The following is a 16099-nucleotide window of genomic DNA, read 5'->3' on the forward strand; positions in this document are numbered from 1 at the left end:
GTTTCATCTATGATAAGCTAGGAAGGGGCTTTCATAATTGCTCTTCTGAATCGGAAAAAAGAGATGGGTGTTCTTTCAGCCTTTGCAGAGCCTTCTAAACACCTGGGTCCTGCTGAGAACAGCAGAGCCTTTGATCTGGGCTCCAGAGAGCCTTTTTTTTTCAGAAGAATTATGGATTAGCATCAAAATGAGCAGGGAAAGCCTTTGGATGGCAAAGTATGTTTCATATGGAGAGGGTAGCGGGGAGAGAGAGACAAAAAAAAACAATTTAAATATTATTTTAACTGTTACGGAATTGCTATAATGGGTGCCTACTTAAGACGTAAAGTTTACATGCAAGTGGTGGGTCACAATAGGGGGGGCAGGGTTTTTTCCTACACTGCTTTAACTTTAGTTGAGGAGACAGCTGAGACACACACAACAGCTGTCCCAGAAGATCCTTATCCTTAAAACAAAATCCAAGCTGCTGCATAAGGATTAGTCAAATTAAGACTAGCCTTTACAGTTCTGTCACAACAAATAAGGTCCATACTTTTTAAAATATGAATCCTATGAATTTACCTCTGAAAAATCTAAGATGATACTAGGTTACTATGATTAGCAAGTTCAGACACAGAAAGCATCATTGATGTATTTATCCTATGAGCTACATTAGGCAACAGTAAGGGGCCACAATAGGGCCTTTAGTAGATAGATTACATTAAGTAAAATTATCTTACAAGAGAAAAAGACTTTCCCAGATCCCAGGCAAACAGCAGCTAATTCTCTCCAAACAGACATTCCATAAGCCCTGCTGTTGGTTTATAAAGCACTGAACGGTTAAGGGCCAAAATACATCTCTGATCTGCACCTCAGCTCCTTTAAATCAAGATTGAAGTCTTATCTGTTCTAGAGTTCTAGATTGTCATTTTAAGTGAGTAGCCACTCACTGTTGTTTATTTCCTAAATAAAGTAAAATGCATGGCGTCATAAAAACATATTTTAAAATCAATCCTCTGTGTTTCAAAGGCATACGAAAGTGCTCAATAAGTTATTGCACATAAAGCTGCTTATGTTTACAGTTAAAGTGATAGAGTGACTATGAGCAACAAACACTTGAGAAATAAATGTACAAAACCTTTATATGTCATACATAGAAGTACACAACTGCTTGTTTTATGAACCTATTAAAACATTTCATAATAAAATATAATAATAAAAGATAATAAAATACAAGATCTCACCTATTCATTTGTGTACGACAATGCAACATTCTGCACAAAAAGCCTGCAATTCCTCTCAATTGTTCATTGCTTTTCAGCCAAAGCACAGTCACATCTGAAAGGTTACATATACGCTCTATGATTTGTTTTGTATTTATTTCAGTTGGCTATTTACACAGAGGAACAGCTTGAAGCATTTCAGAAAAAATTATGAGAACTACTAAGTTGGAGATATCACATGTAATATACTGTATATGGCAGATGTTAAAAAACAAGAATAATAGACTTATGAGTTAAAATAATGATATATTTCAATATGTCTCACCTTTTCTAAGGCCCACAGGTGTTCATGGTATAAAACCCAAATATATCAACAGTGCTATTCTAATCTATAGTTATTTCTCTCCAGCTATGCAAAGCTAAGTAGCACTGAGACACAAACAATCAATACTCAAGCAATGAATCCTGAGTCACTCACAAACTGTAGCAATAATATTAAAATAATTATATTAAAAAAAATGTATTTACTGGTATTTTCTTTAATAGGAGCATGCTGAACTAAGTTGGAGTATGATTGTAGGAACATTAAAACATGTATTTTGCCTTAGACTGAGGGTCTGATGGTTAATCGTGCCAACGGCTTTGCATATATTCTGTATATTTGTCTCCTTGTTTACATCATGATGTTTATATTTTCAACAGCACCTTGAAGGCAACATCACATAAATGTCTTAAAGGGGCCCTGTGGAGTTTCTTGTAAACAACCAAAGTTTTTCATTCAGTGTTACTCAAAACATTGTGTATATCCTTGAGCTCTTTAAAATATGTTGAATGCATTTTCTTCCTCATAAATCATTTACAAAGCCTGTTTTAAATCCTGCATGGTTTACATGCATGTTTACTAACTAACAGTCTTCTTCTTCATTGCCTTTGCTGGCATATTGCTGCATATCTTGTAGATCAGTGGAATAGTATTAAGCCATTGGCAGGACTGTGTAATGTGTCACCCACATACTTGCATGTGCGCCTTTGTGTGCATTCACAAGATAAACTGAATGGAAACCCACTCATAGAAAAACAGCTTCATAGCACTGCTAGAGGTCAAAACACTCCGAAACAGTAATGTGCTCATCAGAAAAGAAGATATTAGTAAAGCAATAATTAGCAAATCTCTAAATATTTCCTCAGATGCAAAGTGCATCCGGGCGAAAGGACATTAACACAAGGTAATAAACAGATGGTGACTTCTTCGAAGAAAGCACAGCCATTTATTTGGTATGTTCTATTTACCAGGAGGCAGAGAGAATATCATCTCTGAATTGAGAGCCAAGAGAACTCCAAACTCAATCGAGATTGGCCCAAGAAATGCCAAACCCAACATACAGACATGTGGCACAAGAGTGGCTCCTTTAGTAGCAGCTGACTAAGAATAGCTGCCAACACACGAAGGTGTCAAGGTAAAACTTTTTCATGAAGATGTGAAAGTTTGTGTTTTGTTTCTTTTCAAACCTTTTCTGACAGATGAAAACAAAACAAAATCCTCGGAAAAACTGTTGTAAATTGAGTGTCTTGAGTTGAAAGTGTTCACATTTCAATTCATGTCCTTTTGCGTTTACAATGGGTTTATTTATAACGCTTTCTTTGAAAACGACTTTTTGAACTTTTAGAGTGACATCTGACTGATGCTTAATTTGAAAATTGGTTGTGAAGAGAGAGGTGAGAAAAAAAAGCACATGAAAGAATGAGGCCGTATAATACATTACTGTGCAAAACAAATTGTGGCATGTATTAATATATAAATTAAAAGTTTAAAAAAATGTATTTTTGCAGTTGCGATGTAAAACCCAAGCTATGTGAGTATACTGTATATTATGTAGAGAGCAACGACAATACTGTATGTAGAATACTTCTCACGTCTGCCCTTTATTCAGGTCTGTAAAAAGGATAGGATAGTACACTGAGGAACAACAAAAAAGACGCTGACTATAATTCTGCTATAACTGATGTACAACAATGTTGAAAGTGTGCAATTATTTCTCTATGGTATAAAGATAACTTTAAATATCCTGTTTAGCACAGATAATGGTGGTCCTACAAGTAAGTAATGAATATCAATAAACCTTTCAAAACTCTGAGAAATTATCGGTATTATATATAATGCCTCAATTTAAATATATCCCTACAGAGATTTATTTGTAAAATATACTATCCAGATTTTGCACATTCATTTTTTTACATTTTAGTAAAATAAAGATGACATCTTGGTCAGTACTGCTCTTAAGGACAAAATTACACATTTTTAAACAGCCCTTGAAACTGCAGTGGAGCCTACACTATAGGATCAATGCCAGGACCAATTCATCCATCTTCTAATTATTACCTTAAGATGTTCTGTGTGCAGCATCATACCAGTATCAAATCAAATCCAATTAACACTGGTGGCCCCCTCCAGAAAACTGCATTGTGGAGGGATTACACAGCTATTTGTCCAAGTCTGATTAATGGCCGCAGTAATTAATGCTGAAGGGGTCTGTCTGACTGCCTCAGTGTAGGGGAGCATACCGCAGCGAGCCAGCTGCAGCGAACAGAGCTAACACTAACACACATGCACACACAAACCAGCACACACACTAAACACCTGGATCCTCTCACGTGCACATATGTTGCACATAATATGAGGCTTTCTTGAAAGTATTGTGCCTCTGATACCTGGTATCAGTAAATAAAACACTATATGCTAAATCTGTTCCATATGTGCTGACTTTGTTGACGTACAAAATAATCGAAAAGTTGGATCCACAATTTAAAGGACTTTAAAAAAACTGTATAAATGATTCTTATTTTCTTATTAATAAGGCCTCAATGTTTCCCATCCTTTCTTTTAAACAAGGCATTTGAATGCTCAATGTTCTAAAGGCACATTCATGCAGCATGAACTCAGTCAGAGAGACAGGCAGAGTGGAGGAGGCACGCTGAGGGAAAAGAGTATAGCAGATGTGGAATGACAGTTGCAGAACTGAGCTAAATTGAGAACCCTCATCCGTCCGAATCAGCAGCATGTTATTGACTTAAAATGTGGATTCACAACAAAACAACAATAGTGAACACTTTGTGACACGTATCCAAACAGTAAGAATATACTGAAAGGGGGTAAGAATATGCTTTTGAAAGTATATTAAAGTTATTCATCATACCAAATTTAAAATAAATGATACAAAAATGAATAAAGGATTAAGAATATGAAAGCAGTGCATCAAACTATCATACAACTAATGTCATTAATTGTTATAATTATATTGCAAGTTATGTTGCTGTTACTGGCCCAACTATACAATTCAGGAAACAGGAAAATCGGCAACAGACACACCACTGGAGACTTGACAAGCAGACATACTGTAATGTATAATTGAACTATACCAATCCAAATAATTCATCAAGCAATCTACTTGCAGCATTCGCTTCCAGAGATAAAAATCCTAAGCATCTTCAGCAAATAATTATCGCAGGTGGTTGAAGGCCTTAAACCAAATCTCCAGAATGCGACATGCAAATTTGAAGGCTCTTCCTTTGCTTCACTCAGTGTGCATCTGTCTACTTTAACATCAAATGTTCTTTATTGTGCAATGTTATCTCATATTTCAAAGGCTGTGGTTGATATAGCATGACTCCAGCCTGATAAGAGGACAAACACCTGCTTGCTCTGCAGGCGTGCTGCTTGGAGAGCCCTTTATATTGCTTTGCTAAAATATGAGGTTTAATCTCTCTGTTTTTCACCTGCCTTTCCAAATCCTCTACATGTCTTTTTTTCTCATACTGCTGCGTAATAATCTTCTGGAAATTGTAGCACAAAGGACTTTGAAAAGCTTTGCAAACACTTTGCAACAATTGTTTCATTTTTCATTTGTCCTTTTGTCCTTTCATTTTTCTAATACTCACTTGTGCGTGTGTGTGTGCTCGTACATGGCTGACTTCTGAAATGGTACAAACTACTATCACTGTATTCTGTTTCACTTTTTAGGTTTACCAGCACAACAGAGAAATTCACAATTCATGAGGTGTAAATACTCAATTCTCAGTATTATCTGAAGGCCATTTGAAAGGGAGGTGAAATGACTCATGAATGATGAATACAAAACTGTTCCCAAAATAGAATGTTAATAAATGCAGTAGATGTCTGTTGAACTGATGGAAAATGTAATACATAAAGTGCTTCTGTAGTATTTAATAATTGCACACTTCAACTAAAGAATGGACATATTGGCACGTTGTTATTTTTGTGGCCATATATAGGAAAACCAGTTTGAATGAGGATAAGGGCTGTATAAGAAATGACTTATCAAATGAACAATTTTCATACCATTTAATTATTCGACATTTGGGAATCTAAATTAAGTAAAAAAGGCAAAAAAGGCAGTAGTAGTTTTAAAGCCGTGCAAAGCACACAAAGGTGCATTTGGTAACAGGTTGGGATATAGAAAAATATTAATGTGTTAGGGATTGGCAACAATCATGGAAAATCACATTCAAGCATATATCAGTCAAGAAGAGGTTATTGTATTTCCAACATATTTGCATCCAATCACCAAAATATCAAACCAAAGCAGGATAGCAAAAAAAAATTGCTGCGCCTCAGGAAAGTCTTGATGTCAGTGTCAAACAGCGGTACAATGTGTGTAATGCAAAATAAAACTGGTTCTGCCCTGCGCCACAGTATTTTGGTATGCTGGTTTAAACAATCGACAATTCTTAATTGTTTTTATTACTCCTTTACACTGCATTGTATTTAGGTTGAGTTTACTGACTGCATAAACGGATCACTAAGCACAATTGTGTATATCATTGATTCTTTTGTGTTACTTAGTTACATTTCTCAGAATATGCTGTCACACACTGAATAAAACAAGAAAGAACAATGCATCTGGCTGCAAAAACTAATTCTGGATGGATCAACTCACTGTTCAAAACGTTAGATGTTGTGGTTGTCACTGAAAGTCCAAATCAATTTTCATCTGATGCTTCCACTTCACAGACCTACAAAAACAGGGAATAAAATAAAATTATTATACTACTGTATATAACAAATGCACAAAAATAAACATTGGTAAGTTTGTTCTGAATGAATAGATAAGTTATATCCAATATTTCCTTGGTTATAATGGCCCAGAATCTATGTAATATGTTATCTACAGTAACTATTTAAAAAAATGACATTTTATAGAAAAGCATTATAGATATGCAATATATATTATAGACATGTAGATATGTAAATCTGATATGTAAATCATCTCCATATTAGTAGGGTTGGATGAGTTTTAGCTGTAGGCTATGCAATAACTATACTGTGAGTTATTCCCTTTGTGAATGGATGAAGTATACATCTAAACATAGTGTGTGAAGAAAAGCTTGAATATGCATCATAACACATTCATCATAGATTCATAGAGCTGACATGTCACAACACAAGAAAAAACTTCTTACATCCAAATTGGTTTCATAAATTGAAATCTGATGGACATTGGGCGCACTGTGGCCACATTAAGCATAGATGCAATCAAGGCAGTGATAGTTTTATGGTTGATCTGGCTAGAAATTGGCAGTAAAACGTATGTTTGAAGACATGCAGTGGAGACTATTGACATCCAAGGCCTTTGAGACCAGCCAATATATTTTTTCAATCCACACCAGCTCCAGTTGGCAATCTGCTGTAATTATTAAGGCTGTCTAGTCTTTACAGGCACCTTAGAATACAAATTAACTGGACTCTGCGGCAATAGTCATCATGTGGCCACCAGATCCCTGCATCCCAGATCCTACACATACTGTATTCATGCACTCAAAAACATAGACACACAAGGAAACACAACACACAAACATAGTGTAGAACTATTTTTTTGCTAATGCATGCATAGGCTTAATGGTGAGATGGCACAAGGCAGAGAGCAAATCTGTTCAGTTTGACATGTTTTATTATTCCTGCATTATGCAACCATTGCTAAATGTCATGTAAATGCTTCAATGAATTTCAATTTACCATCAAGCCACTAAGCCCCAATTTGTACTTTGACTTGATAAAGTGAAATTGAGGGATGAGGAAAAAGTGTCTCGGAAGAGACTGCATGCGACACTTTCCTGAGAGTAGTGTTATCCAACCATGAATGCAGAATGTCACTGGCGTTAAGGGAAAAAAAGTAATTTGTCAGCTGTATCAAGACTGTGAGTAATTAATGTAGAAACAGCAGTATTGTGATTAGCCTTGCTGAACAAGTACAAGATAGGAAGTGTCCAAGTCTGTGGTGATAAAACGTGCACAGCAGTTCAGTAAACCAAAGGTTACAATATTGTAACCCTAGTTCTATCAGCACAGACGGAGCCCTCTATTGGATTATATTGGTAATACTCTAACCACAAGCACATGCCCACTGAAAATTTGCACAAGTGCAGCCGGACAATCAGGAAGTGCCTACCCGAATACGAGAAAACCCTACAATATATAAGGCAGCACAAATCATTCTAAACCCTCTTCAGCGGGCTGCATAAGAGCAGCAGTGCACCCTTGGTAGAGTGCTCCATCTGTGCTTATTAAAGTAGGGTTCAAATATCATCCCCTTCAATCTAACTTACACTGTCGGTAGACACCCTACACACCACTTTACCCGGATCATTAAGGAGCACGGGGACATGATAGTGTATCAAACACAGAGGAGGGGTCACGTGCAACACAACCGACACACACACTTTTCACTAATCCTGTGTCAGGTATTGGCATGTTATGTTGAGCGCATGGCCCCCATTGTCCCACTGGGCAAGGGCGTGTTCGTGATCGGAGGAAAAAAGACTAACCTGAGAGTCCAGTAGTGGGCGGAGCTTGTGTGAGTTAGAACAAAATCTGCATCTCTTAGTGCTGGACCTGACAATTCCTATAGTTCATCAAAACTTTAGGTTTATTGAGGTATTGAAAGACTCAAGTTAAGCTGTATGCATGTATATGCACTGTATGTGAGGCCTCTGAAGTAAGAAATAAAGCAAAACAAGATACATTAGTGATAGGGCAGTGGTCAAAAATGAATATATAACAAGTAGCATTGGATTCTGGCCAGGGTCATTTATTGCATAACTGCTAAAGCAAACCGTTTACTCCAGATCTCATACAAACAGATACTGTCAAGATTAGGAATTAGGCACAACAACACTTTAAGATAAATTCCAACATCAAATGCTGAGATACAAGCAATGTAAATATGTTTGGCAAATAATATTCCACATCTTCTTGTAGCATGTTAGCATGTGCTAATTAACACTAAAGATGGACATGAGGGAAGCTGAGGCCGATGGGAAAGTCATTCGTTTTTTCATAGAGTGACATCCCAAGATTCACACTGATAGAATGTGGTAGCATGTAGCAATTTCTGTATAAGTCATACTTTTAGACAATAGAGTAGGAAATGATAAGTAACTAGAAAAGTGGAAAAGATGGAAAATCTGTCTTCATTGATTAATTTATCTGGGAACTGACCACTTCCTTCATGATTGGTTTCTGATTAGGACAGTTACACATGAAACTATAACTGCATGTTGATGGTTCAGCAATTAAATACAACAATAAAGGACTGACAAAAAAGTATATTTTTAAGTTTAGTAAGTAAATCAGCAGGTTAAGTAAAGGTCAGAAGTATTAGTGCTTGCATTTGACTCATTTCACTTTCTTTCATTGGAGCCGACAAGCCTTTCCATAAAAGCAGTGCCAGCTGGCCACTGCCTGCTTACCTGGCTGTTCATTTAACTGTCATTTCATCCCAGCTACTAAATGAGTACAATGAGATGAATTTCAGTAACAGCAATTAGAGGAAGAATTAGTCCATTTAGAGGATTATATATCTGGCGTGGCTAAATGTGAGTGGTAAATTATAGGATGCTTGTTTGTCGAAATACTGTAGAACCCACAACAGAAAGTAAAAAAAAAAAAACTGTAACTTGCATCAGTGCTGGAAATTTAGAAAATATAGGTTGATTTTAGAATTTTCAGAATTTTTTTACTTGAAATAAAGGGACTAGAGTGTGACATCAGTGTATTAGTTCATAAGATAGGTAAAATATCGGTATAACTATAGCCATAAACCAATTGCCATCTCACCCATCCACATATGCAAACACACACATATGAAAAGTGCAACTTACCTGAGGCTTACCCTAACCTTAACCATAACAAATAGATGCTCAACCTTAACCTTTTCGTCTAAAGCCTGAAATGTAATGGTTTATGTTTCGGACACCTGCTCTGCTCTTTGAGCGGAGTCCCTAGAATGTAATTTTATGAATGGACATATCTAATGTTGGTGTAGCAGCAGCATCTTGAATTCACTAAAGCCAGTCTTTTAAGGGAGCTTAATAAGAAAATGAAAAAAATACTTTGTTAATTAAGTTTTTTTTTTTTCTTTGCCATGTTTTACTAAGGGTACTGTACAAGGCAGAGGCATACAGAATTAGAGATGTATTGGACAAATGTGGAGGGTTGGAGCTTACATGTAAAAGGAAATAACAAAACGAAGTGTAAAGGTTTTACAAAAATCCAATGACTCATGAAGGCTGTAGTCATGGTACGGTGGTGATTCATATTGGAATGAAAGCCTTTGGGTGTCCGCAACAGACTTTGCCACAACTGCAATTTCAACAAGGTGTGTCTGTATGTGTACTCTCAGTGCAAAGATTCATGTCCCTCACCATGAGATTACCAGCAAGGTTGTGGTCATTTTACACCTTGTCCACACAGAATGAAAAAAACTTTTGAGGTCAGCTGTCTACTTTTATTGTCAAGAATTGTATGCAGAGGAAATGTGGCGTTTTATAGAACTGTCAATGGAGTTTCCAGCCCTGAGTGCTCCTACCACCACTGGGAGTGGGTGCACTTCTTATTATTCTTCAGGCCCTGATATTTCTCCAGCTCATAGTTGTCCTTGTTCTATCGCCACATCGCCACACTGCCGCTTTCGTCATCACTGTTTTCTTTACTTTCTCCATTACCACAATGTCGGCTTGGTTGGCCAGTGCTTGTTTATCTGTCTGAATCAGAAGGGCCCAAGGATGTTAGCTCTGCTTCTCTGAACTAGCAGGGACTGACTTGGCTCCTGATTGCGGTACACAGTATATAGCTGGTATCATAGATGAGGTGTTGGCCGACACTGCTGGCCTAATAAGTCTGTACAAATCTCAGTGTAATGCTCCACAGAGCAGTGGTCAAGCCTGCAGAGCCTGTAAGGCTAAGCAAGCTTTGAGTTTGCTCATAGAACTAGGGTTACTGTGTTTAACCTTTGTTTCAAGTCCAATTGCTGTCACACTGTCTCTAGAATACAAAAGTGACACGCTAACTCACTAGCAAGTTGGCATGAGAGTAACAAAAAGGAAAGCATATGAGCTTGAACAGCACATTATATGTTATGCTAGGAACAAGAAGAGAAATCATGGAGAAATGGAGAACAGAGGGAGTTAACGTTGGTGTGACTGAGGTATTTTTAGAGACAATGTGCACATGAACATTCATCACTAATTCTCATTCTGGGAATGGTGGGAGACATACAGGTGGAGAGAATGGAGACGAGAGGAAAAGTGTTTTTTCTGTCAGAGGAAGCATGTGCTCTTCCCAAAATGAATTTCATCTCATATACATGCGTAAATCTCGTCAGCCCTATCCCTCTCTTGGCAGGAAAAGCCGTTCAGAAAGACAGCTGAGAAAAAATCAGGGCGTGGGGCCCGATGAAACCTGTGTGGGCTGGGACAGAGATGGAGCCACTGTAAGCGGCCTCTGGCTTTAATAATGTGCAGTGAGCCAGTGGGGGCGTGTAAATCTTTAGCTGGCATCTCATTCTCTGCAGCCTCAATTCCTCCAGAACCTCTGAGATATCTCTGTCAAAGTCACCTCATTGCACCTGTGGTAGGCTTCAAGTTTAACAATATCTACAGTAGGATAAGGAGATACAGTAACAGATTAGATGGACAGAAATTGCTGCCCCAAGTTGCAACTTCACACAAATTAATAAATAAACAATGTTGCTACCATAGTATATTTAATACATTAAAAGCCTGTATTTTAGGAATAAGAGAGAACAAGTTTAAATTAATTGCTTAAATAAACCTCAGGAGGCAGTTAATCTAGTTGCATCTTGGGAACAGCATGAGGGTGGAAATCACTACCAACCCAGAAACCAACCGATCAATCTTAAGTTAAAACGTTCCTGTAAAAATGCTTTCCTCTGACGGCAAACACACTCACTTTAATCAATGCCGAAAATGATTATGTCCATTAGAAGGGATTGTCATTACCAAAGCCCCACATCCTAATGAAGTCATTAATCAAGCTAAGAGGTCACATCTCTCCAATAAAAGCTATGTTGTAGGGATTGTTTATTGAAGCTTTTGCAAAATATTTCAACCCTGTGATCAATTAGGTCACACAGGCAAATGTCAAAGCCCCATTGCTGCAATTAACTATAGGAGATTTGTTTATAGATTAGAAAGTAATTAAAGGCTGGAGGTCATTGGTTTGTTAACACTGGGAAAGGACATAACACATACTGTAGGATTATTACGGTAAAAACAATATGGACCAGGAAAGAATGGCATTAGCAGCTTTTATTTTGTCAGCAATAGAAGACACAAGACCCATATATCCATCTCCATGCCTCCATTTATTACTGCTTTTTCCCCACTAAGGGTCGTGGCAGGACTCGGGGCTATCCAAGCATGAACTGGGATACATCATTAACAGGGCGGCAGTCTATTGCAGGGCCAGCATATTAACAGACAAACATATACACTCTCATTTAACATCTATGGGCTACTTAGAGTCTCTATTTCACCTAAATTTTACTTTCACTTTGATACCACATCTTTTTGCTTTCAACACAAGCTGTCAATAGCCCTTTTCATACAGCCTGTTCAAGGCAGGACTGTTATGCCGTTATTCCGCCATGCTGTTCTGCATGAAAGGTACTGAGGCAAAATTGGGGGACAGAGTTGTTCCGCCACTGAGCCGGCAGCTGAGGTAGTCACAGACAACATCTGTGAAAAGGGACAGTAGGCACGACGGAACGCATGTGATGTTTTGATGATGTATTATTTGTACACCCCAACTGTCGGGAGATTTCAAAAACCTCGAGCAGCAGTTAGCAGCTAACCTACAGCAACCAAGAATGGCAGCGAATTGGGGGACAAGGATGTCCGAGAGCTCCTTACCTCCCGAGCAGTGTACGAGATCAACTGGCATACAGATGTTTCTGGTTTCATTTGATATTGCCACAGCGGTAAAGGTGCCCTGTGGTGGCAGTTAACCAGCAGAATTACGGACAGCGCCACTGTGCCATAGTAACCCACATTGTGGTCAAAGCAAATATAGCAGAATCCTGTCATCAGGATTCAAGCACTCTGCTGCCACCCTACGTCTACAGTTATTAAGTGTATCGCACACTTTTACTGCTGCAACATCAAACTGGTAACGCAACGAAAATCCTGCCAAACAAAACCAGTGACATCGGCATAACAGGGCCGGTTAATGAGAAGCCGCTGCCAAACGTAGTATGTTATATACGTCACCGCGCTGTTGTGCTAAACCTCACGCCTCTTTTGCTCCCATGATCTAAAGTTCTATCTGAAATTACACAATGGGGCATTATTATGACGCTGTTGTTTGGTTTAGTGTGAAAAAGCAAAAGCGGTGTAGCAGTGGATCTTCTTTCCAGCAGTATTGCGGAATCTCTTTGTCAAAGGGGCTAATGTTAAGGGGTACCTTTAAATGTTATTCAATTACAAAAGGGAGGAGATCAGCTTGGCTTGTTGGGCATACAGCGTTTAGTGTCCTCAGTTTTCTTTCCGCTTTTCTTGTTCTTGGTTCCTTCGTAGTTTTGGCAACTTAAATGTCAAACATTAAATCAATCTTAAGGTCATAATACACTTTTGGAGATCATTTAAGTGTGCATTGATTATACAAATTGTTTAACAATATTTTGTGCTTCCGAATCTGCTTTTATCAATATTATGAACATTTAAGAACATACATTTATTTAGGTGTGTGAAAACTATATACTTTATTTAGTAATACAAATGTAACCACCATCATCACAATTTAATGAACAAGTTGGTCAAATGGTGAATTTTATGCCTTGGAGAGAACATGGTACGATATGTTGGCATAACATTCTTGACAGTGTGCTTTCGTACAGATTCTGCTGAGAATCCAGGGAGACAAACTGTAATTTAAATGTCTCAGCATTTATGTTTTCTATCTTCTCCTCAGCCTAAGCCCTCTAAGGACTACGCTATTTTAGTCTGAAAGGCACATCATTATGAGAAGGGCAAAGTGTTTGGACTGATCATGCTATTACTTTCGATACTGGGACCTTCAAAGTCATCCTCTCTGAACTATTCATCTGATATGTTGAAAAAATGTATCTAACATAGCATAACATAGCACAAAATATAGAATACAACTATAATCAATCCATATTTTGTATCTTCTGAAATCCTATTATTGGAGGCCATACGTCCTCTGGAAGAGATCAAAGCTTTGATGAACTACAGTGCAAGGGAAGATAATTGTTTATTTGCGAAAGTTTTTGGGCTGCTCTTAAAAGACAGTGCTGGCTCGGTTGTTTAGTTCCGGTTCTCCTGAGGGTACCTACCAAAATGAGCTCAACTCTCCACAGACTTCACCTTGAGACAGGGGTGAGAGCTACATTCGGCTCCAGTGGACAAGCCTGCCTGTAATTGAATTGGCCTTCGACACTGTACAGGAGGAATAGGTTGTGATGTGTTTATTTATTTTTGGGCAATTTACCTCGCACTGAATTTTTTTCAAGCAAGAAAATGCTGCCAGTACTTTTGAGGAATGAGCAGATTTTCGGCATTATCAAAATGGCAAACAGTTATTATCTTTTTTTAGACTGTATGTGACCAGATATTGTTCTTCATTTAATGCCCTAAGTCATAAATTGCATTACTGTCACTTACTTAATCATTTGAATTGCCTTTTGAAATGGTTGCATCATTTTGTATGAAACTGTTCCCCTCAGTCATTTCTATATGATTGAATATAAGTACTCTCTCCTCTTCAATAAATCACATTCTAGGTAACACTGTAAAAATTCTCAAGGGGTCTTGTGAGTTTTGAGATATACTGAATGACTTATCAGTCTTTGACAGTGCTGGTATGTTGACTCTGACCATGCTGTAGTACATTTGTTGTGTCCCCAGTTAAGGTCACATAAGCTTCAGATTGCTCTCATGTCAGTGTTTGACGTGTGGAAGTATATGTGTATGTATAATACGTGTATTTTCCCTTTGTCGTATAAGAGTGAAGACCGTCTCTGGCTTTTTTATTTGTTATTGTTACTGTACAACAGGTGAGCTTCCTGGTCTCCTAAATTAAGTTAGTATTTTATTGTCATATACATAGATACAAAATTTAACTCCTGCATTTAACCCATCCCTAGCTTATTGGGAGCAGTGGGCTGCTGAGAAGTGCCCGGGGAGCAGTTAGGGGTTCAGTGCCTTGCTCAGGGACACTTCGGCATAGGACATGTAGCAGCCAAGGATTGAACCGCCAACCCTTACCGGACAACCCTCTCTACCCATTGATTCACAGCCACCCCAAGTTTTTATTTGTATTATGTTCTCTATGATAAGGAAAGTGTATCACATCAAGACAACACACGGCACAAAGGAGATTATACAAATTTGACTTTCATGAAAAGATATGTTGGTGTTGTGTATCTATTAAATTCAGTTTCCAAAGCTCCTTGCATTGTATTTGTGGATAAAGCAGCACTAAGCTGATTTGGAGAGAACCACAGAGAAAGAGCTACGTAAACATGTTGTACTGCCTGGACACTAATTCCTCTTCAGATTGCACTTATTGAGTACCCTGTAGTGTTGTTAGGTACACAATAAAGTGCCCAAATGTTTAGCTGCCAACATTTTTGTCTTTCCGACCAAAATTGAGACAAAGCCGAAAAGATGTTTGACAGGATTGTTTCTTTCTTTCTTTACATGGTTCATTCTATTTCTCTTAACATGTGAGAGGGTCTAATAAACCAACAACACAAACACAAAACACCTAAGTATTTCTCAATGTCAGTGGCAAACAGAAGTTTGTGGAACCACAATTGGAAATAAGTTACCTAGGGTGCCGACACTGAGAGAAACTCTCCCAAACACTTTACTGTTTCACGATGGTTACAAGTTGTTCATAGTGAGAAAAGATTGTCACCAATAACTTGTCGCATTAACCTACCGAACTAAATCTTTCTAATCCTGCACACATACCCCACCCCAGTGACTCATAAAGGGAGGCAGAGTCTATGGACTTTACACTTGCCAAAGAAGATCCCGTTGACTGTGTTTGAAATTTCACTTACTTCTTTTTAATATATAAGACGCAGCACTTTGTCATACATGCATATTAATACGTGTTTTAATTAAATTTGCCATCCAATTTAATGCACAGTCTTTCATAAAATGTATCTGCAGTGCAGCGAATCCATTTGAACATAATTGTATACACTTCTGCCACTTTGAGGAGGGCTATGACTTATTAAGGGCTACACAAATAGGTTAGCATTGATTTTACACTTCAAAATTCCCTGTTGGGTTTATATGAGCTTCTATGGTTCACTTTTGTTTGAGTATTTTGAGACTGAATGCAGGTATATAAAAGGAGTAGTTTGTATGGTTAATACAGAAGAGACTTTTAGGAACACTTACTGTGAAACTGAACTATATAAGCCTGTTGTTTGTTTCCTGCACTGGAGGATTGCCGTCATGGGTGTCCAAACAAGTAACGAACCCCTGTGGTGACCAAGAATCAATCAGGGCAGGTATTTATCACTGATACTTACTATAATAATCCCCTT

The 16099-nt window shown here is 37.9% G+C and overlaps 1 protein-coding gene across 1 annotated transcript in view; it reads right to left on the bottom strand.

Moving 5' to 3' along the window:
• lrrc4ca (leucine rich repeat containing 4C, genome duplicate a) overlaps positions 1 to 16099 on the bottom strand; it is a 135189-nt gene that overhangs the window by 85482 nt on the left and 33608 nt on the right. The window contains exon 2 of the mRNA XM_031862258.1: positions 6158 to 6233. The gene's annotated coding sequence lies outside the window, so the exon portion shown is untranslated. The remainder of the gene's footprint in view (positions 1 to 6157; positions 6234 to 16099) is intronic.

This window comes from Anarrhichthys ocellatus, unplaced genomic scaffold (genome assembly GCF_004355925.1).
Source record: "Anarrhichthys ocellatus isolate YVR2014 unplaced genomic scaffold, GSC_Weel_1.0 scaffold2, whole genome shotgun sequence".
In the NCBI taxonomy this organism is placed as follows: domain Eukaryota; kingdom Metazoa; phylum Chordata; class Actinopteri; order Perciformes; family Anarhichadidae; genus Anarrhichthys; species Anarrhichthys ocellatus.